The sequence below is a fragment of the Phocoena phocoena genome, chromosome 3, assembly GCF_963924675.1.
Source record: "Phocoena phocoena chromosome 3, mPhoPho1.1, whole genome shotgun sequence".
Lineage (NCBI taxonomy): Eukaryota > Metazoa > Chordata > Mammalia > Artiodactyla > Phocoenidae > Phocoena > Phocoena phocoena.
In genome coordinates, this window is record NC_089221.1 from 116,525,170 (window position 1) to 116,547,341 (window position 22,172).

A 22,172-nucleotide genomic window follows, 5' to 3' on the forward strand; every position below is an offset into this window, starting at 1 on the left:
CAAGAATATGAGGTGCACCTTTATGTATTCCCGCACGGCTTCTAATGATACTCTGTTCGGTAAAGGGTCCAATGATTGGTGTACTGCACAACAGTGGTTTTCCTGGGAAGAAGCTTGTGTTTAGAGACACCAGAGTGGGGAAGGGGCTGGGTGACCATGTGTGGTCTCTGATGCAGAGAGACCGTCTTCAGGAATTCCCTGACAGTCCAGTGGTTAGGACTCAGTGCTTCCACTGCAGCGGTCCCCAACCTTTTTGGCACCAGGGACCCATTTTGTGGAGGACAATTTTTCCACGGATGGGGGCAGGGATGGTTCAGGTGGTGATGCGAGCGATGGGGAGCAGGCAGATGAAGCTTCGCTCCCTTGCCCGCACCTCCTGCTGTGCGGCCCGGTTCCTGACAGTCTGCCGCACCGGTCTGTGGCCTGGGGGTTGGGGACCCCTGCTGTAGGGGGCCTAGTTTCAGCCCCTGATCAGGGAACTAAGATTCTGCATGCAGAGCGGCGCGGCCAAAAAGAAAAAAGGCAGACAGACAGGAGGCTGTTTTTCCTGTTTCATCTTGGAGCTTATAATCAGGACATATGGAAATGTAAATTAATAATAGCATGAGTGTCATGCCAAGAATGGAGTGGACTAGGAGGTTAAGCATGGGATTAGAAAAGCTTCCTGAAGGTGTAGTAGTGGATCTTGAAAGGTGAAAGAAGGGAGGGGAAGAAGTCATTCAGGTAAGAAAACCAGCAGACAGAGCAAGATGTGGGTGAGGAACAGTGAGGGTTCTGACTGGAGAGGAGTGCTGGGAGGAGAGGTTGGATAAGAAAGAGCTTGGAAGCTAGATTTTAGAGGGTGGCTTGGAATGCTAGGTGAAGAAGGGAGCACAGTCTGGGAAATGATACAGGATTAGAGGGTTCTGTGGCTGGAACAGGTCTCCCAGGTTCAGGTTCCCATATATTTAAATATATATAGTGACTCAGGACTTGCTGCCTCTGGAAGCAGCTTTTTCCAGCCTTGTGTTTATTTTTAAAGCTTTTTTCTTCTTAAATTAAACTGAAATATGTCTCCTTAACTTTGTTCCTGTTTTAAGAATTTCTGCCATCTGGGTAACACAGAATATGAAGAAAAGTGGTGTTTGGGAGAGATTAGTTTCTCAGGTGTGTACAGGAAGCGTTAAAGTGGTTGGGGGAGAGCCTGGAGGCCAGACCAACAGTCAGGAAACCATCAAGGTGGTGGGCAGTGAGATGGTGCTATTAAGGACAGGACTGCTGCAACAGACTGTGGAAAGGGAGAGTTGACCAGTTGTCAAGCAGGTTTACTGCCCCCTTGGCCTGTGGTAAATGGCTAATTTTCTTCATAGATAAAACTAAGGGACCTGGCATGTGAAAAATTATAATACTTTCCTCAGACTTGAATCACTTAGGGTATATATTGAGGCAGTGTGTGCTACTAAAAACTCCAGGTGAATTACCTAAAATTAGCATACTCTCCTCAGTTTAGAGCCATTCTAAGATTCTGGTGTGCAGTTTTCCATCAAGTTGAAAAAAATTCCATTACGTTATTTGCTTCAGTGTTTATTTACACTAATAAAAAGTCAACTAACGGATTATTATTTTTTTAACTTTTTATTTTGATTCATAGGGATTTGCAAAGATAATACAGAGCAGTCCAGTATACCTTTACCCAGTTTCCCCTAATGGTTACATTTTATGGAACTATAGTACAGTATCAACACCAGGAAACTGACGTTGGCACAGTAATTCTGTGGTTTTATCACCTGTGAAGATTTGTGTAACCATCTCTGCAATCAAGATACAGAACTATTCCATCACCACAAAGCTTTCCCTCATGCTACCTGTTATAGTCATACCCATGTTGCTTATATTCCCCACCATCCCTAACCCTTGGCAACTAATCTGTCTCCATCTCTAATTCTGTCATTCCCAGAATATTGTATAAGTGGAATCATACAGTATAATATACTGTATATGACCTTTTGAAATTGGCTTTTTCTTTTTTCCACTCAACATGTTGTCCTTGAGAGCCATCCAAGTTGGTGTGTCTGTCAGTAGTTTGTCTGTGAGTACTCCATGGTGTGGATGTAGCTTGTCTTTTCATCCTAACAGGTATTTTGCATAGTAAGTTTTTAATTTTGATGAAGTTCAATTTATTGATACCCTCCCCCATTTATGGATTGTGCTTTTTTTAAAAAAAAATTATTTTTGGCTGCATTTGGTCTTTGTTGCTGCGTGTGGGCTTTCTCTAGTTGTGGCGAGCAGGGCTACTCTTTGTTGCAGTGCTCAGACTTCACATTGCGGTGGCTTCTCTGGAGCACAGGCTCTAGGTGCATGGGCTTCAGTAGTTGTGGCTCATGGGCTCAGTAGTTGTGGCACACAGGCTTAGTTGCTCCATGGCATTTGGGATCTTCCTGGGCCAGGGCTCGAACCCATGTCCCCTGCATTGGCAGGCAGATTCTTAACCACTGCGCCACCAGGGAAGCCCATGGATTGTGCTTTTGGTGTCACGTCTAAGAATTCTTTTTTTATTTTTTTTCCTAAGAATTCTTTAACAAGCTTTATGTTAGCTCATGAAGTTTTATGTTTTACGTTTAACTCTCAGACTCATTTTGGGTTAGTTTTTGTATAAAATGTGAGGTTTAGGTTGAGTTCTTTTTTTCCCTTGTGAACATCCAGCTGTTCCAGTATCATTTGTTGAAAAGACTGTCTTTCCTTCATTGAATTGCTTTTGCACCCTGTTAAAAATCAGTCACCTGTACTTGTGTGAGATTATTTCTGGGTTCTCTGTTTTGTTGTATTATCTATATGTCTGTCCCTCTGCCAATGCTCACGTAGTCTTTATTGCTGTAGCTATGAGTCTTAGAAGTGGGTAGAGTGATTCTTCCCCCTTTATTCTTTTTCTAAATTGTTTTAGCTATTCTAGTTTTTATTGCTTTTCCATATAAATTTTAGATAATCTTGTCCATGTCTATAAAAAAGCTGCAATTTTGGTAGGAATTACATTAAACTTGTAATCAATTTGGGGAGAGTTGATATTTTTACTATATTGAGTCTTCTATGAACAAAATATGTTTCCATCAATTTAGATCTGTTTTATTTCTTTCATTAGTGCATAGCACCATGTATATGTATATAATATATATATCCTCTATATGTTTTATTAGTTTACATTATTTTATTTTTTGAATTATTATAAATAGTATTTTATATTTATTTAGTTTTGTGTTTCTTTTCAAGTCCTTGGCTACACGCATATGCATTTTACCCTAGTTTTATTTCTAGCTTTGGTATCATTTTACTATTTTCTTTAAAAAAATTTAACACTAATTACAGGCAATTTTTTATGATTTAGTATAACCTTGGAATTTATTATCTTTAAAACTATGTACTTTCTGGGACTTCCTGGTGGCGCAGTGGTTAAGAATCTGCCTGCCAGTGAAGGGGACATGGGTTTGATCCCTGGTCCGGGAAGATCCCCCATGCTGTGGAGCAGCTAAGCCCGCGAGCCACTACTACTGAGCCCGTGTGCCATAAATACTGAAGCCTGCGTGCTTAGAGCCCATGCTCCGCAACAAGAGAAGCCACCGCAATGAGAAGCCTGCACACTGCAACAAAGAGTAGCCCTTGCTCACCACAACTAGAGAAAGCCTGGGTGCAGCAACAAAGAGCCAGTGCAGCCAAAAATAAATAAATAAATTTGTTTAAAAAAACCAAACTATGTGCTTTCTATTACATCATTTCCCTATTATTAGGCTTAGAGGCTATTTTAATGTTTTTGATATAAATAATGCTGTAGAGAGTGAATACCCTCTATATATAATGTTTTCCCCTTTTCAAAAAATTATATCTTTAAGATGTATTTCCTGGAGTAGAAATATAGGGGCACAGATCTTTTTTAAAAAAATTAGAGTATAATTTATATTATATACAGCAAAGTACACAAATTGGTGTACAGATTGAAGAAGTTTTACATATATGTATACTCATGTAACTACCATTCAGAAAGTTTCCTCAGGGACATAGATTTTAGGACTTTAAAAATGTAGTCCTAAATAGTTCTCCAGTAGGGCTATATCTGTCTATCTATCTGTCTGTCTATCTAGTTTGCTTAGTGTCCATGTAACCTCACCTATTACAGGTTACAGAAATTCAACTCAAACTTGTTTAAGCAAAAAGGGAGTTAATGGGTCTTAGTAATTGGGAGTTCCAGGAGTAGATCCTGAGTTCAGGCATGGCCAGTGTGACTTGACTGAAGGGATGTGAAGCTTCCTTCATCACTTGCCTCCATGTATTTGTTTACCTCTGTTTTCATATATACATATTGGACAAGATGCCCACCTCTAGTTTGAGGTGGTCATCCTAGTTTTGTCATCCCAGCAGATAATACTTTTCTTTCTTAGTGTTTATATCTTAGTCACGGAGGGGACTGATTAGCTTTGCTTTGGTCACGCTCGGCTCTAAACCAGTTTCTATCTCCAGAGGAGATTGATTAGCCAGTGTGGATCACATGTTCACCCCAGGACACAAGGAATGGTGGAGCATTCTCCTAGGGAACAAGGGATATAATAATATGATGTTCAATGGAAGCAAATAATCCTTCTTGACAAGTAATGGGATAGTCCATTAAAATTTTTTACTATCTTTTTTTTTTTTAATCTATTTATTTATTTTTGGCTGCATCGTATCCCCTTTGCTGCGCGGGGCCCCCTCCAGTTGCGGCCAGCGGGGGCCACTCTTCAGTGCCGTGTGCGGGCTTTCCGTTGTGGTGGCCTCTCCCGTTGTGGAGCACAGGCTCCAGGCGCACGGGCTTCAGCAGTTGCGGCTCGCGGACTCCAGAGCACAGGCTCAGCAGTTGTGGCACACGGGCCCAGTTGCTCTGCGGCATGTGGGATCCTCCCGGACCAGAGCTCAAACCCGTGTCCCCTGCATTGACAGGCAGACTCCCAGCCACTGCACCACCAGGGAAGCCCTTTTACTATCTTTAGAGGTGTAAAATGCTACTTTATTTTTTTTTAATTTGCATTATTTGGAGTAATTGATGTTGACCATTTTTTTGTGTTTGTTTATGACTGTACCTTAAACATGATGATGCTTGTGAGAGCCCCTAGGGCAGTGATAAGTATCTATAAACATTAGTGCTCCTTTGTTGATTTGTTGAATCCCTGTTATTTTTCTTATTGATTGGAATTATGCCAGGTTTTCAAAAATTGTGACATGGCTTATTGGACCAGAGGTGCTAATCTTTTAGGTTTCTCATCACTAATCTTTTGGTATGCAGAGGTAGTATTAACTTGGAGTTGGAGAATCAAGACATGATTGTGTGTGTCGGTAATGATTTTAATGGTGGGACCTGATTTATGGTAGTCCTGGAAAAGGTGGTTGAGTTCAGTTGAAAAGAACAAAGATTGCAGCTAAATCCAGTGACTTTTTCTGCCTCCCAGACCATGTGGTTTGATTTTTGTTCCATGACTGCCATACTACTAACCACACCCAGTCATCTCTCATGTATGTGCTGTTATTCACATGGTGGACAACATGAAAACATCTGGTTAATTCACTGCGGCCTCCTCTCCAATATTGGAAAAACAGTTAATAGTAATACCTACATACCCCATCTCCCCAAATCGATAGAAGGTAAAAATAGAGTAAATACTTTTACTAAGTATCCTTGACAAGCAAATAGAAAGCAAACATTTTAATGTTTGGCTTATAGTTTCCCACCTTTCATGTCTGTTTATGTCAGGCAGTATTTGTCTTAAAATTTCTTGGGAGGCTTTTCATTTCAAGTTCTGGCTTTGGGATCATTGCAGTATTCCATTTCAGGTAAACTTTGATTATAATGCAAGCCCATTGTTCTTGAGTAGAAGTAGGACTTCAGCTTATTGAGAGCCATCATTGTTGTTCAGTACTAAGCTTCAGTTGTTATAAGAACCATCTTTTCTGTAGAAAGTGTCTTGTAACTTTTAGAGCAAGAAAGCAGTATATATTGGTGTTCTAAAACAATAGAGTTAAAACTGTTGAGTTTGCTAAGATCTGTGTGATCTTAGCAGTTACAGTTCGTTGGTGACCATATTCATTAATGGACTTGTTGCACAAATATCTTCTCAGCTTTTTTTAAATCTTGAAAGTACAGAATTACACAGATAAAACTGATGGTCTTTTAAGGACATTGTTATAAAGAAGGAATAGTCAGTGAGGGTTTTAAATTGATATTAAGAGACATTCTTTTATTTATCTCAGTAATTGTGCAGTGAAATTGAGGACGTAGAGGCCTTCTTCCTTGTTATAGTTTGAATGATTTGTATACAGGGAGAAAATAGTATATACATATGGAGAGATGTGTGTGCATGCATGTATATGTGTGTGTGTGTACATATTTTTGTGGTGTATATATATGTTTGTGTGTGTGTATATATATATATATATTTTTTTTCATTGTAGATCTTGGCAAGGCAGTTTTAAGGAAAATAATGATGTATTTTATCCCTGACAAAAGAATATTGAGCGTAAGCTCTCAGGCTCTTGAGGCATAATTTTCTCCCTGGCAGCTAACTAGAGTCAGATTGAAGGAGGTGAAAATTGGTCTCCTGTCCAGTGCAGATGTTGACAGCTTCAGACTGGTATACCCACATCTAATATAGTCAGCCTGCAAGACAGATATTAGAAGGCAGATGTAATCAGGACAAAGCAGCTGTCAGTGAGTGTTTCGAGTAGGATTTGAGAGGTAGACAGGAGACAGAGCGAAATCTGGGTTTGCTAAGTTCATGATGTGAAGACTTGAAGCATAGCTTTGAGGAGCTTTGTGTGGGTGTGTGAGACTGCATTTTAATTTGTCTGGTCTTGTTAGTGTGGTTTTATTCATGTTGAAATCATAAGCTTGATCTTATATATGGGATCTTTAATTTTTCACAGGAAAAAAATGACAAGTATTCCTACCCTGGAATATTGAGTATGGATTTCAAAAAGTGTTAATTATGCTATGGAAGAGCAATAGCAGAGAAACGTTTTGAAAACGATTAAATTTAAGTTAATTAGGTTTTCAGATTAGTGTAATCACTTTCTTCATTAAATCTAACAAGAAATCAGCTGATTTTTCTCATATTCTTGCTTTAAGTTCTGGCTTGTCATTTGTTATCCTGCCTTTTCCCCTTGCTATTTTGGTAGATTTTTCATCCTGTTTTCGCTGCTTAATTTTGTGGATATCTCTTTTCGTGTGATCCCGTGATGGCTGTATCTGTTGTTAGAAGTGCTCCCACTCCAATTCCTACCCTTCGTATGTTCCTGAGGACTGTGATTAATTTAAAACTTGTTCATTATTGACCCCTCTTCCTCCGCTCTCACTATTTAATCCGTTTTCTGTTGTTCTTCATTTAACTTGAGCAGGAAAAGCAAAATATAAATTCCAGAAAGTCACTAACTGGTTGGCATCTGGGTGTTTTATGTCTTAAAGTTGTCTGTCTGACTTAAACTGTAAGTCTCTAGGCTGGAGGCTACACTTTCTTTGACTTGGGATGTGTCAGGGATGCTGTCTGCTTCTGGATCACTACCCTTGTGTGAGCATATGCTTTGCAAATACTTGGGTTCTGGTGTAGCCAGCTTGGAAGTGAGGAAAAGAGAATGAAGTTATTAAATTCTAATGTTTCCTGTCATTTTGAAATTGCTTTTTTTTTTTTTTAAGTCTATCTTGTTAAACTCAAAAAAATAATGACACTGACCAGGATAATAATACTTTTAAGATACAGTGGGTAATATTTCTGCCTTAATATATTTGTACAGTGTAGCTAAGGAAGTTATCTTGGGTATTGAATTTTTGACTTTGGCATGACTTCAACCATGATGTAGAAACGTGGTTGCTACTAGTTAATTTTTTAAGAAAGTGACTCCAAGTTGAAATGCATGTTATGCATTTATTTGAATGTGTAATCAGGAAGTAAGTGCCTCTCTTTGGAGTGTTTTTGAATAGCAGCAGGGCACACTTGAATTAGTAAGGAAGATGAGAACATGAATATGTGTGGTACTCTTCTAATTTTTTAAAAAGATCCATCCTGTCTACTAGAAAAAGTAGAAATTTCAAAACTCCTTTTCTTACCCAGAGTGGGTGGGGAAGGGTGTAGATTGAGACTTTTTCTGGGTGCTCCCTGAACTGATTCAGATGGGCCGACAGTACTTAAATAACGTATTAAATGTTTTTTTTTCTGGGTTGATTTTCAAAAAATAAACAGTTTTGTGGGTTAAAAATGGCACCCCAGGGAAGTTCTCTTAAAGCATCTGTCAGGAATTCTTTGAATCATTGTCAGTTTTTCTATAGTTATGGAGGTGTCATCTAGGGGTCTGTGGTTTTTGCGAAATATCACCCATTGATGAATGGAAAGGTGAAGGTGGAGAGCATTAAGTGTTTTGTTCATATTCATCTGTATGTCACAGGGTGAGTGAGTTACACCAGATATATTCCACCATTTGGTTCCTTCTCATAAGGACTATGTTATAAAATCTGTTATTCTTTGCAACTATATTGCCAGTTTGTCTTCATTGACAAGTGTGGAAGATGTCTTATTTTGTTACTAGATCATGGAAAATGAATTAAAAAATTTTGGGTGATGGAGGGAAGGAATTGGGACAGGTTGGGAAATGCATGTTAATCCTTGATTATCTTGAAGTTGGCAAATAATTTTATGAAGACTTGGTCCTGTCAATTTATTATTTTGTAAAAAGAAAGTTGGTGGAATGATAACAAAGAAGTAAGAACAGGTATATCACTTTTTGGTGAGCTCTTTTAATCAGATATGTTTAAGAGAAATTGATATAAAGTAGGTTTATCAGTGGAGCTAAAGCAATAAAAAGGTAAGTTTCAAGAATTAGGAATCCTGTATTCAAATTCAGGGCTGGATTTTTTTTTGGCTTTCTACTGTGTAAAAAGATGCCCAGCTGTTAAGTACAGGGTGGTTTATAAAAGACTTACCTGTGATGTTGGTTGCTTGCTGTTTTTTTTTTTTTTCCCCTCTTCTTCGTCTGGCTACTCTGGGTAGAACTGAAAACATTCCTTTAACAAAAGTTAATTTTCTGCAGTGAACATGTTTTTGATAGTAAGAGCAAAAGGGAAGTAAAAATCAGCTATAATTTTGTTACGCAGAGATGAAATCAATGGTTAACATTTTGGTCTTGACCCCTCCAGTTTGTTTTTTATGAATATACTCACATGGGTAGCACTATGTTTTGCTCATTTATTTTTTTCACTTAATGGGTCCTGAACATCTTTCAGTATCATTAAATACTTTCCTACAACATAATTTTTAATGGCTGAATAATATCCTCTATAGAGTAATATGATTTAAGAAGGTTATTTTGAACCAGAAAACTAAAGACTTCTCTTTAATATATTTATGACCAGAGTTTTATTCACTTTTCAAAAACTTAAAAGGAGTGTGGTAAATAGGACAGTTTTTATTTTAAAGACTGAAGCCTGCCATTGTTAACAAGGATAGTATGAGATATCTGAGAGAATGAAAAATTTTAGACAGTTAAAATCATTTTGAGATAAAGAGATCAAAGTGACTTGACCAAGGTTATCCAGGAAATTAGTGGGAGAGGGGGAATCAGAATTACACATATGGACATGAAATTGATCATGAAATGAATAAATAATTGGAACATGTTTAAGATGATGAATGGCTTTTAACTCTTCTCCTGGAAGCTTCTGTCATTTTAACACAGGGCTGTGTTTGCTGGTCCTCAAAAGCATATTCAGGTGGATGTCTTAAAATATCTTTTCTTTTGGATCTGGCAGTTGATAACAAACAATATGGTCTTATAAAATGTTCTATTTAAGAAGTGTCTAGTTAGGGTCTGTATAATAGTTGAGCTTCTCCTGCAGCAACTAAACAAAAAAATAATGACAATAAGATTGGGTCTGCAGATGGGCCCCTTATTTTACCAGTTGGCTTTCCCATATTTTGGATAAGCTTCTCAAGATAGCTGATTTTACAAAGCTTTTATTTCATAATGTATGCTAATTTTCCTTTTTCCTTTTTGCAGTGACACTAGTAGCCATGGGATTTTTTTATACCTTTGAAAAAAGAAAATTTGCATATAGACTTTCTTGGAGTGCTTTAAGTTATTCATTTCTAGGAAAACCTCAGTTTTATGTATCACAGACATGGATTAAGGATATTTTACATTTTAAAATTATTTGAAGACTTTTTTCTTTAAAAAGATATTCATTATAGAAAGTTAAAAAAGAAAACCCACACAAAGAGCAGAAAATAATCACCCATCGGGCTATACAATCTTATGCTATACCACCTCTGTTAATATTTTCGTGTATGTTGGTGTAGTCTCCCCCATGACATAAATATTTTGTGATTTCCATTTTCATTGTGCAGTACAGATTATTGTATATCTGCTATTTAAGGTGGAAATTTTAAAAAAAGGGTTTTTTTTTTCATTAATAAAGACACCTGGAGCTGGTAGATTATATAACTTACAGAAGATAAACCATGTTCCTCTGCTGGGCTGGCCGAGTTCTTGTCTTTTTCTGGACCTAAAGATAGAAAAAGTTCTGGCCAAGGAGCATATTAGAAGTATCCTTAGTATTGTTTTTAGGGAAAATATAACTGTGCTCTATATTTTGAGTCTCCTTGGAGGACTTTTGAAGGCTTATAGAGATGTTTCCATAGCTGAATTTCTGAGGACTTGGTGCCCTCTGCTATGGCATTGTGATTAGGAGCCATTTTTATAGTATGGCATGGGCTTTGGGGATGGGAAGTTGTAAATAGGATATATGAGGGAGATGACCAGTTTTTAAGAACTTGAAGGAGCCTCAGATTGGCATAATTTCTCTCTCTCTCTCTCTTTTAATTTTAAAAACCAGCTGGTAAAACTAAAGCCCAGCAAGGGGAACTAAGTCAAGCTTTGTTTGTAGCTATTATCACCAAAGGACCGGTTTTTACCACTTTCTGCACTATGGAGATGGGAGTGAAGGAGGTGCCTCCTTTACTACTTCATCACTACAAATTAAAAGCCAATTTTTCCTTCATCCTTTGAGAAACTTGCTAGCATGACCTTATTTCTGAAAATATAAGAAATGATTGGTGTGTGAGCAATGACAATGTTCTGAATAGGTTTAAGAATTGGAGAAAGTAGATGAGAAAGTGGAAGGGGCACAGAAGTATTTGTGAGCTTCGTATTTATTACCTCGTTTAATTTTCAGAACAGCCCAGTGGGGTAGGGGATGGTATTCTCATTTTACAGAAGAGAAAACAGACTTAGAGCTGAAGCAACCCGAAGTCACACAGCCATCAAATAGCAAAGTTGGGATTCAGACCAGTTCCAATACCTTGTTTGATCTACTCCAGACATTGTTCTGGGAGAAGAGTATATATTCATTAATATTACCTAGCAACGTCCTTTGTTTTAAAGGAGTGGCATAATAGAATATCTCATGTTTCCTAGGCTCAAGTTAAAAAAGAAAAAACAATCCTCTCTCTTTTTTTACTTCGTGTGTGTATGTGTGTCTCTCATACACACACACCCACACACACTTTTCAAACCTGTCCTTTACCCATAACTTTATAAAAAGTTGGATTGCTTTGAAGGGAATTTACTCAAGGTATTTGATACTTCAGAAAGGCCTTTATCTTGTCCTGTTCTCATGTAGAACGGTGTTTTTTGCTTTATTTTACTAATAGTTGTGATTTGTCCTTGTTTTAAACTCCAGAAGAGCTTAACTTTTATCCCCAGCTTAGTTAGGGGAAAATGCCAGGGGATGGACATGTTGACAGATCTGATTTCATGGCTGATGGAACAGTAGTAGTGGGTTCCAGAAGACACAGTTATATTCTCAGCCTTTACTGCTGATCATGTGACCTTGGACAGACTGCCTGTCTGCCTCAGTTTTCCTAGTTTGCCTTTTTTTGTGTACAGAAAGAGTACTTTTGATAACTCTTACAAGTATGCACTGTAAACTAATTGATAGTTACATTTATCGTTTTTAAAGGTTGATTGATTACCTTATTAAACATCTCAAGTCAATCTTAAAATATCATGTTCCTTTTATAGAGATGACCATTTAGCAGAAATTTGAGGTCCACCCCCCCTTTTTTTAAAAGTTAATGGATTGGGGCTTCCCTGGTGGTGCAGTGGTTAAGAATCCGACTGCCAGTGCAGGAGACACGGGTTTGAGCCCTGGTCCGGGAAGATCCCACATGCCGCGGAGCAGCTAAGCACATGTGCCACAACTACTGAGCCTGCACTCTAGAGCCGCAAGCCACAACTACTGAGCCCGTGTGCCACGACTACTGAAGCCCCCACGCCTAGAGCCTGTGCTCCCAACAAGAGAAGTCCACCACAATGAGAAGCCTGCACACCACAACGAAGAGTAGCCCCCGCTGGCTGCAGCCGGAGAAAAGCCCGTGTGCAGCAACGAAGACCCAGCGCAGCCAAAGATAAAATAAATAAACTAAAATAAATAAACTTATTTTTAAAAAGCTAATGGCTTATTTACTATTCATAGTTGAGTGGAAAAAAATTGTATGTTTTACTCCATCACACAGTATGTTTTCTGATGTATTTTTCATTACTAATACCATATGTTAGCCATGAAGTTAAGTACCACAACTTCTTTATCCATTTCTCTGTCAATGGGCATTTAGGTTGCTTCCATGACCTGGCTATTGTAAATAGTGCTGCAGTGAACATTGGGGTGCATGTGTCTTTTTGAATTATGGTTTTCTCTGGGTATATGCTCAGTAGTGGGATTGCTGGGTCATATGGTAATTCTATTTTTAATTTTTTAAGGAACCTCCATACTGTTCTCCATAGTGGCTGTACCAATTTACATTCCCACCAACAGTGCAAGAGGGTTCCCTTTTCTCCGCACCCTCTCCAGCATTTGTTGTTTGTAGATTTTCTCATAATGCCCATTCTAACTGGTGTGAGGTGATACCTCATTGTAGTTTTGATTTTCATTCTCTAATAATTAGTGATGTTGAGCAGCTTCTCATGTGCTTCTTAGCCATCTGTATGTCTTCTTTAGAGAAATGTCTATTTAGGTCTTCTGCCCATTTTTGGATTGGGTTGTTTTTTTAATATTGAGCTGCATGAACTGTTTATATATTTTGGAGATTAATCCTTTGTCGATTCGTTTGCAAATATTTTCTCCCATTCTGAGGGGTGTCTTTTCGTCTTGTTTATGGTTTCCTTTGCTGTGCAGAAGCTTTTAAGTTTCATTAGGTCCCATTTGTTTATTTTTATTTCCATTACTCTAGGAGGTGGATCAAAAAAGATCTTGCTGTGATTTATGTCAAAGAGTGTTCTTCCTATGTTTTCCTCTAAGAGTTTTATAGTGTCTGGTCTTACTTTAGGTCTCGAATCCATTTTGAGTTTATTTTTGTGTATGGTGTTAAGGAGTGTTCTAATTTCATAATTTTACATGTAGCTGTCCAGTTTTCCCAGCACCACTTATTAAAGAGCCTGTCTTTTCTCCATTGTATATCCTTGTCTCCTTTGTTGTGGATTAGTTGGCCATAGGTGTGTGGGTTTATCTCTGGGCTTTCTATCTTGTTCCATTGATCTATATTTCTGTTTTTGTGCCAGTACCATATTGTCTTGATTACTGTAGCTTTGTAGTATAATCTGAAGTCAGGGAGTCTGATTCCTCCAGCTCCGCTTTTTTCCCTCAAGACTGCTTTGGGTGTTCGGGGTCTTTTGTGTCTCCATACAAATTTTAAGATTTTTTGTTCTAGTTCCCGTAAAAAATGCCATTGGTAATTTGATAAGGATTGCACTGAATCTGTAGATTGCTTTGGGTAGTATAGTCATTCTCACAATATTGATTGTTCCAATCCAAGAACGTGGTATGTCTCTCCATCTGTTGGTATCATCTTTAATTTCTTTTGTCAGTGTCTTATAGTTTTCTGCATACAGGTCTTTTGTTTCCCTAGGTAGGTTTATTCCTTGGTATTCTTTCTGTTGCAATGGTAGATGGAAGTGTTTCCTTAATTTCTCTTTCAGATTTTTCATCATTAGTATATAGGAATGCAAGAGATTTCTGTGCATTAATTTTGTACCCTGCAGCTTTACCAAATTCATTGATTAGCTCTAGTAGTTTTCTGGTGGCATCTTTAGGATTCTCTATGTATACTATCATGTCATCTACAAACAGTGACAGTTTTACTTCTTCTTTTCCAATTTGTATTCTTTTTATTTGTTTTTCTTCTCTGATTGCCATGGCTAGGACTTCCAAAACTATGTTGAATAATAGTGGTGAGAGTGGACATCCTTGTCTTGTTCCTGATCTTAGAGGAAATGCTTTCAGTTTTTCACCATTGAGAATGTTTGCTGTGGGTTTGTCATATATGGCCTTTATTATGTTGAAGTAGTTCCCTCTTATGCCCACTTTGTGGAGAGTTTTTATCATAAATCGGTGTTGAATTTTCTCAGAAGTGTTTTCTGCAGCTCTTGAGAAGATCATATGGTTTTTATTCTTCAATTTGTTAATATGGTATATCACGTTGATTGATTTGCATATATTGAAGAATCCTTGCATCTCTGGGATAAATCCCACTTGATCATGGTGTATGATCCTTTTAATATATTGTTGGATTCTGTTTGCTAGTATTTTGTTGAGGATTTTTGCATCTATATTCATCAGTGATATTGGTCTGTAATTTTCTTTTTTTGTAGTATCTTTGTCTGGTTTTGATATCAGGGTGATGGTGGCCTCATAGAATGAGTTTGGGAGTGTTCCTTCCTCTACAATTTTTTTGAGGAGTTTGAGAAGGATGGGTGTTAGCTCTTCTCTAAATGTTTGATAGAATTTACCTGTGAAGCCATCTGGTCCTGGACTTTTGTTTGTTGGAAGATTTTTAATCACAGTTTCAATTTCATTACTTGTGATTGGTCTTCATATTTTCTATTTCTTCCTGGTTCAGTCTTGGAAGGTTATACCTTTCTAAGAATTTGTCCATTTCTTCCAGGTTGTCCATTTTATTGGCATAGAGTTGCTTGTGGTAGTCTCTTAGGATACTTTGTATTTCTGCGGTGTCTGTTGTAACTTCTCCTTTTTCATTTCTAATTTTCGTGATTTGAGTCCTCTCCCTATTTTTCTTGATGAGTCTGGCTAATGGTTTATCAATTTTGTTTATCTTCTCAAAGAACCAGCTTTTGGTTTTATTGATCTTTGCTGTTGTTTTCTTTGCTTCTATTCCATTTATTTCTGCTCTGATCTTTATGATTTCTTTCCTTCTGCTAACTTTGGGTTTTGTTTGTTCTTTCTCTAGTTCCTTTAGGTGTAAGGTTAGATTGTTTATTTGAGATGTTTCTTGTTTCTTGAGGTAGGCTTGTATAGTTATAAACTTCCCTCTTAGAACTGCTTTTGCTGCATTCCATAGGTTTTGGATCATCGTGTTTTCATTATCATTTGTCTGTCAGTATTTCTTGATTTCCTCTTTGATTTCTTCAGTGATCTCTTGGCTATTTAGTAACGTATTGTTTAGCCTCCATGTGTTTGTGTTTTTTACGTTTTTTTCCCTGTAATTGATTTCTAATATGATAGCGTTGTGGTCAGAAAAGATGCTTGATATGATTTCAGTTTTCTTAAATTTACTGAGACTTGATTTGTGACCCAAGATGTGATCTATCCTGGAGAATGTTCTGTGTGCACTTGAGAAGAAAGTGTAATCTGCTGTTTTTGGATGGAATGTCCTATAAATATCAATTAAATCTCTCTGGTCTATTGTGTCATTTAAAGATTGTGTTTCCTTATTAATTTTCTGTTTGATCTGTCCACTGGTGTAAGTGAGGTGTTAAAGTCCCCCACTATTATTGTGTTACTGTCAATTTCCTCTTTTATAGCTTTTAGCAGTTGCCTTATGTATTGAGGTGCTCCTGCGTTGGGTGCATATATGTTTATAATTGTTATATATTCTTCTTGGATTGATCCCTTGATCATTATGTAGTATCCTTCCTTGTCTCTTGTACCATTCTTTATTTTAAAGTCTATTTTATCTGATATGAGTATTGCTACTCCAGCTTTCTTTTGATTTCCATTTGCATGGAATATCTTTTTCCATCCCCTCACTTTCAGTCTGTATGTGGGTCTTTTGTAGACAGCATATATATGGGTCTTGTTTTTGTATCTATTCAGCAAGCCTTTGTCTTTTGGTTGGAGCATTGAATCCATTCACTTTTAAGGTAATTATCGATATTTATGTTCCTATGACCATTTTCTTAATTGTTTTGGGTTTGTTTTTGTAGGTCCTTTTCTTTTGTGTTTCCCACTTAGAGAAGTTCCTTTGGCATTTGTTGTAGAGCTGCTTTGGTGTTGCTGAATTCTCTTAGCTTTTGCTTGTCTGTAAAGCTTTTGATTTCTCCATGGAATGTGAATGAGATCATTGCTGGGTAGAATAATCTTGGTTGTAGGTTCTTCCGTTTCATCACTTTAAGTGTATCATGCCACTCCCTTCTGGCTTGTACAGTTTCTGCTGAGAAATCAGCTGTTAACCTTATGCGAGTTCCCTTGTATGTTATTTTTCCCTTGCTGCTTTCAATAATTTTTCTTTGTCTTTAATTTTTGCCAATTTGATTATTATGTGTCTAGGTGTGTTTCTCCTTGGGTTTATCCTGTATGGGACTCCCTGCGGTTCCTGGACTTGGGTGGCTATTTCCTTTCCCGTGTTAGGGAAGTTTTCGACTATAATCTCTTCAAATATTTTCTCAGGTCCTTTTTCTCTCTCTTCTCCTTCTGGGACCCCTATAGTGCGAATGTTGTTGTGTTTAATGTTGTCCCAGAGGTCTCTTAGTCTGTCTTCATTTCTTTTCATTATTTCTTCTTTCTTCTGTTCCGCAGCAGTGAATTCCACCATTCTGTCTTCCAGGTCACTTATCCATACTTCTGCCTCAGTTGTTCTGCTATTGATTCCTTCTAGTGTAGTTTTCATTTCAATTATTGTATTGTTCATCTCTGTTTGTTTGTTCTTTAATTCTTCTAGGTCTTTGTTAAACATTTCTTGCATCTTCTTGATCTTTGCCTTCATTCTTTTTCCAAGGTCCTGGATCATCATCACTGTCATTATTCTGAATTCTTTTTATGGAAGGTTGCCTATCTCCACTTCATTTAGTTGTTTTTTGGGGGTTTTATCTTGTTCCTTCATCTGGTATGTAGCCCTCTGCCTTTTCATCTTGTCTGTCTTTCTGTGAATGTGTTTTGTTCCACAAGCTGCAGGATTGTGGTTCCTGCTTCTGCTTTCTGCCTTCTGGTGGATGAGGCTATCTAAGAGGTGTGCAAGTTTCCTGATAGGAGGGACTGGTGGTGGGTAGAGCTGGGTGTTGCTCTGGTGGGCAGAGCTCAGTAAAACTTTAATCCACTTGACTGCTGATGGGTGGGCCTGCGTTCCCTCCCTGTTGGTTGTTTGGCCTGAGGCAACCCAACACTGGAGCCTACCTGGGCTCTTTGGTGTGGCTGATGGCAGACTCTGGGAGGGATCACACCAAGGAGTACTCCCCAGAACTTCTATTGCCAGTGTCCTTGTCCTCACGGTGAGATGGAGCCACCGCCCCCACCTCCGCAGGAGACCGTCCCACACTAGCAGGTAGGTCTGGTTCAGACTCCCCTGGGGTCACTGCTCCTTCCCCTGGGTCCTTATATGCACACTACTTTGTGTGTGCCCTCCAAGAGTGGAGCCTCTGTTTTCTGCAGTCCTGTTGAACTCCTGCAATCAAATCCTGCTAGCCTTCAAAGTCTGATTCTCTAGGAATTTCTCCTCCTGTGGCCGGACCCCCTGGTTTGGAAGCCTGACATGGGGCTCAGAACTTTCACTCCAGTGGGTGGACTTCTGTGGTATAAGTGTTCTCCAGTGTGTGAGTCACCCACCCAGCAGTTATGGGATTTGATTTTATTGTGATTGTGCCCCTCCTACTGGCTCATTGTGGCTTCTCCTTTGTCTTTGAATGTGGGATATCTTTTTTGGTGAGTTCCAGTGTCTTCCTTTCAGTGATTGTTCAGTTAGTTGTGATTCTGGTGTTCTCACAAGAGGGAGTGAGAGCACGTTCTTCTGTTCCTCCATCTTGAACCAATCTCCTTGCCTTCATTCTTGAATGATTATATTTAGTGATTTTGATATGCATTGCCCTTACAGCAAATGAGGTTGGGCATCTTTTCATGTGCTTATTAGCCATTTATATATCTTCCTTGGAGAGGTGTGGTATAATTCCTTTGCCTATTTTAAATTGGATTATTTGTCTTTTTATTGTTGATTTTAAGACTTCTTTATATAATGTGGATAGTGGATCCTTATCAGATATATGGCTTTCAAAACTTTTCTCCCATTCTGTGGGTCTTTTCATTTTCTTGATAGTGTCCTTAGAAGCACAAAAATTTTTAATTTTGATGATGTCCAGTTTTTATCTTTTTTCTTTATATATGACACTTTAGGTGTCATAGCTAAGAAACCATTGCCTAATCAGAGTTCTTGAAGACTTTATCAGTGTTTTCTTCTAACTGTTTTATAATTGTAGCTCTTACATTTGGTTTTGATCTATTTTGAAAGTATATGGCATGAGGTAGGGGTCCAACTTCATTGTTTTTCATGTGGATATTCAGTTGTCCCAGTACTATTTGCTAAAAACAGTTTTCCCCCTATTGAATGGTCTTGGCAGCCTTGTTGAAAATTAATTTACTGTATTTCTGGATTCTCAATTCTATTCCAGTGATTTTTATGTATATATTTGATTTTGTTGACCACTTTCCTTTGCAAATGCTTATCTTCTTGTTTTAGACAGTTTGTCATCTTGGGTCTCTTTGTTTCTCTTGTCACAGAGTCTTCTTTCCCTTACTCCTAAAGCCACAGTCTCAAGGGCTGCAGCTTTTTTTTTTTTTTTTAAATCTTCCCCAGTTCATGTGCATACATGTAGTATGCCCTGGCCCTCCTCTCCATCTCAGAACAGCTGTACCTTGAATCCTTTAAGTAATCTTCCACCATGCTTTCTTTTCCCTTACTTTTTTTTTTTTTTTTTTTTTTAGCCATGCCACCCAGCTTGTGGGATCTTAGTTCCCCAACCAGGGATTGAACCCGGGCCCTTGACAGTGAAATTGTGGAGTCCTTAACCACTGGACTGCCAGGGGATTCCCTCCCTCCCTCTTAATAATCAAAGGTTATGATATCATTTGACCCCTGCATTTATAATTTACTACTGTTCTTTCCTGGGCTCTTACTGTGGCTTTCTGACCCATATTACTGGCTAGGTTTATTATATATGCTTTTGTTAGGTTGACCTTGACTTCCCTTTTTGGCTCAGGGATTCTTGTTTGTGCTCTGTTTGTCCATGGCCTTTCTACCCATCATCATATCCACCCCCTCAATCATCTGATGCTTCTATACACATCCTTTACTCCCAAGTTAGACTAGAGAACTCAAACATGCCTTTTTATTGTATACCCAGCTTGTTAAGTGGTTCTAAGAACATAGGCATTAAGCATTACAAATCCTGTCTCTCTCATTTACTATTAGGTGAAATAGTAACTAACTTAATCAAGTTAAGTTAGTTACTGTTAAGTTAGTTAACTTGCCTAAGCTTTAGTTATCTCTTTTGTAAAGAAGGGCTAATACCACCTACTTTCTAGGTGGTTCATAGGATTAAATAAAATAAGTGTAGTGCCATGGAGTGGGCATTCAATAAATGTTAGATATTACTATGTTGCTGTTCCTTTTGCTTGAGGTGCCAACTCCCTTAACTCTACTGTCCCAAGTTATTTCTGTCCTTTGAGGGTAGAGTCCATTTCAGAGGACCATGTCTTCAATAAAACTGTTGTTGGCATTTCACTTATACCCCAAACTGGTCGTTTAGTGCTTCCTTTTTTGACCCTATGCTACTCTGTGCCTTTCTTAAAGCTCGTATGTTAAAAATGCCACATAATTTCTGTATGATCACTTTCTTCTTTTCTGGTTTATAAACCATTTGAAAGCAGAGGTAAGTCTTGCTCAGCTTCTTATCCGTGGCACTGGATTTATTTGTTTGTGTAATATGCTCTCAATAAATAGGTGGAATTCTTTTTATTGTATAAGGCCAATATTTCTTATTTAATATCCCTTGCTTAAAATTAATATTAGGCAAATATCTTTTTCTGCAAGCCTTTAGGGACAACTTCTTACATGAGTAAATAACTTTTCCTGATATATTCCCATAGCACCTTGTCCACAGTGCTATTGTAATTTTGACTGCATTGTAATATTCCCTAATTTGTAGGCCCTTTGAGTACAGGCGCCTTGTCTTAATCAGCTTTTAATTGTTTGCTTGCTTGTCTTAATCAGCTTTTAATTGTTTGCTTGTCTGTCTTACCCCCTCCATAGAGCTCCATGAGGACATGGGCTGTTTCTTGAGCACTATATCGCTGCCCTTTAATGTATAGTGGGTGCTCAAATATTTGTTGAATAAATAAATGAATGGCTGAGCTCTGTCTTTTTAAGTACCATAAAATAACATTTTTGTTAAGTATCCACGTAATTGTCGTATGTCTGTATCTTAGATCCAGGAAAACTTTTAACTATGAACTTCTTCATTGTGAGTTATTTCTGACCTGACAAATACGCAGAGCTTGTCTTTGCTCTTAATACTATATTGTGCTTCTTAGCCTAATTAATACATGAATCTGAGGGTGAATTTAACTTTTTCCCCCTAATCTCACATTCTGCAACTAAATTTGATAGCTAGGAGAAATTTGGTAGGTCTCTTCAGAAGTAGCTAGGCTTCTAGGACTTCCCTGGTGGCACAGTGGTTAAGAATCCGCCTGCCGATGCAGGGGACACGGGTTCGATCCCTGGTCCGGGAAGATCCCACATGCCTTGGAGCAGCTAAGCCTGTGCACCACAACTACTGAGCCTGCGCTCTAGAGCCCGCGAGCCGCAACTACTGAAGCCTGTGTGCCTAGAGCCAGTTCTCCACAACAAAAGAAGCCAGTGCAGTGAGAAGCCCGCGCACCGCAACGAAGAGTAGCCCCACACTTGCCACAACTAAAGAAAGCCTGCACACAGCAACGAAGATCCAATGTAGCCCAAAATAAATAAATTAAAAAAAAAAGAAGTAGCTAGGCTTCTTGATAGTGCACTTCTTTTACATTTGTGGAAGAGATGAGAGAGTGAATAGCCTTTAGGCTTTAATCTGAAGTGGACATGTTCAGCCAAGGAAGGGAGTAATTTTCCAGGAATCCAAAGATAGTCACCATAGAGGCACTGTCAGTATAACTGGTGGAACAGACACAGCCCTGGCCCTACAGTTGCTTTCAGCTATAAGAAAAGAGAAACGATAGGCACCTTAAATGATTGTTATTAGAAACAGATAACAAAAAAGTATAAGTTATTTTACAAGTTTCTAGGAAATGTTATAAGTAACTTCTTAGCATTGTTGAAGCTGGGATTGTATAAGTTGGATATTCCTAATAACTATAGTAAAATGTATGTTTTTAGCCTAATTTTAAAGATTACGGATATAATACCTGTTATAGAAAATGTTTTCATAAGTACAGAATAATGTAAAGAGTCAGATTGTAACCTAGTATAACTATTATTTGTCTTTTTTTAAAAAATTATTTTATTATTTTTGGCTGCATCGGGTCTTAGTTGCCACACGCGGGATCTTCGTTGAGGCATGCGGATCTTTCTTTGCGGCCCATGGGCTTCTCTCAAGTTGTGGTGTGTGGGTTTTCTCTCTCTAGTTGTGGCGTGTGGGCTCCAGGGCACTTGGACTCTGTGGTTTGTGGCACTTGGGCTCTCTTGTTGAGGCGCTTGAGCTCAATAGTTGTGGCGCACGGGCTGAGTTGCCCCACGGCATGTGGGATCTCAGTTCCCCGACCAGGGATCAAACCTGCGTCCCCTGCATTGGAAGGCGGATTTTTTACCCCTGGACCACCAGGGAAGTCCCTATTTGTCTTTTTTTTTTTTGCGGTACGCGGGCTTCCCGCTTCGGCGGCCTCTCCCGCTGTGGAGCACAGGTTCCGGACGCGCAGGCCCAGCGGCCATGGCTCATGGGCCCAGCCGCTCCGCGGCACGCGGGATCCTCCCGGACCGGGACACGAACTCCCGCATTGGCAGGCGGATTCCCAACCACTGCGCCACCAGGGAAGCCCCCTGTTTGTCTTTTGACTCCAGTCTTTTCTGTATTTTTTAAACACAGATTAC

General features: G+C 38.7%; 1 protein-coding gene across 5 annotated transcripts in view; it reads left to right on the forward strand.

Annotated features, from left to right (window-relative positions):
* The window catches only part of CTNNA1 (catenin alpha 1), a 171,538-nt gene that overhangs the window by 34,483 nt on the left and 114,883 nt on the right, over nucleotides 1-22,172 (forward strand). The window lies entirely within an intron of this gene.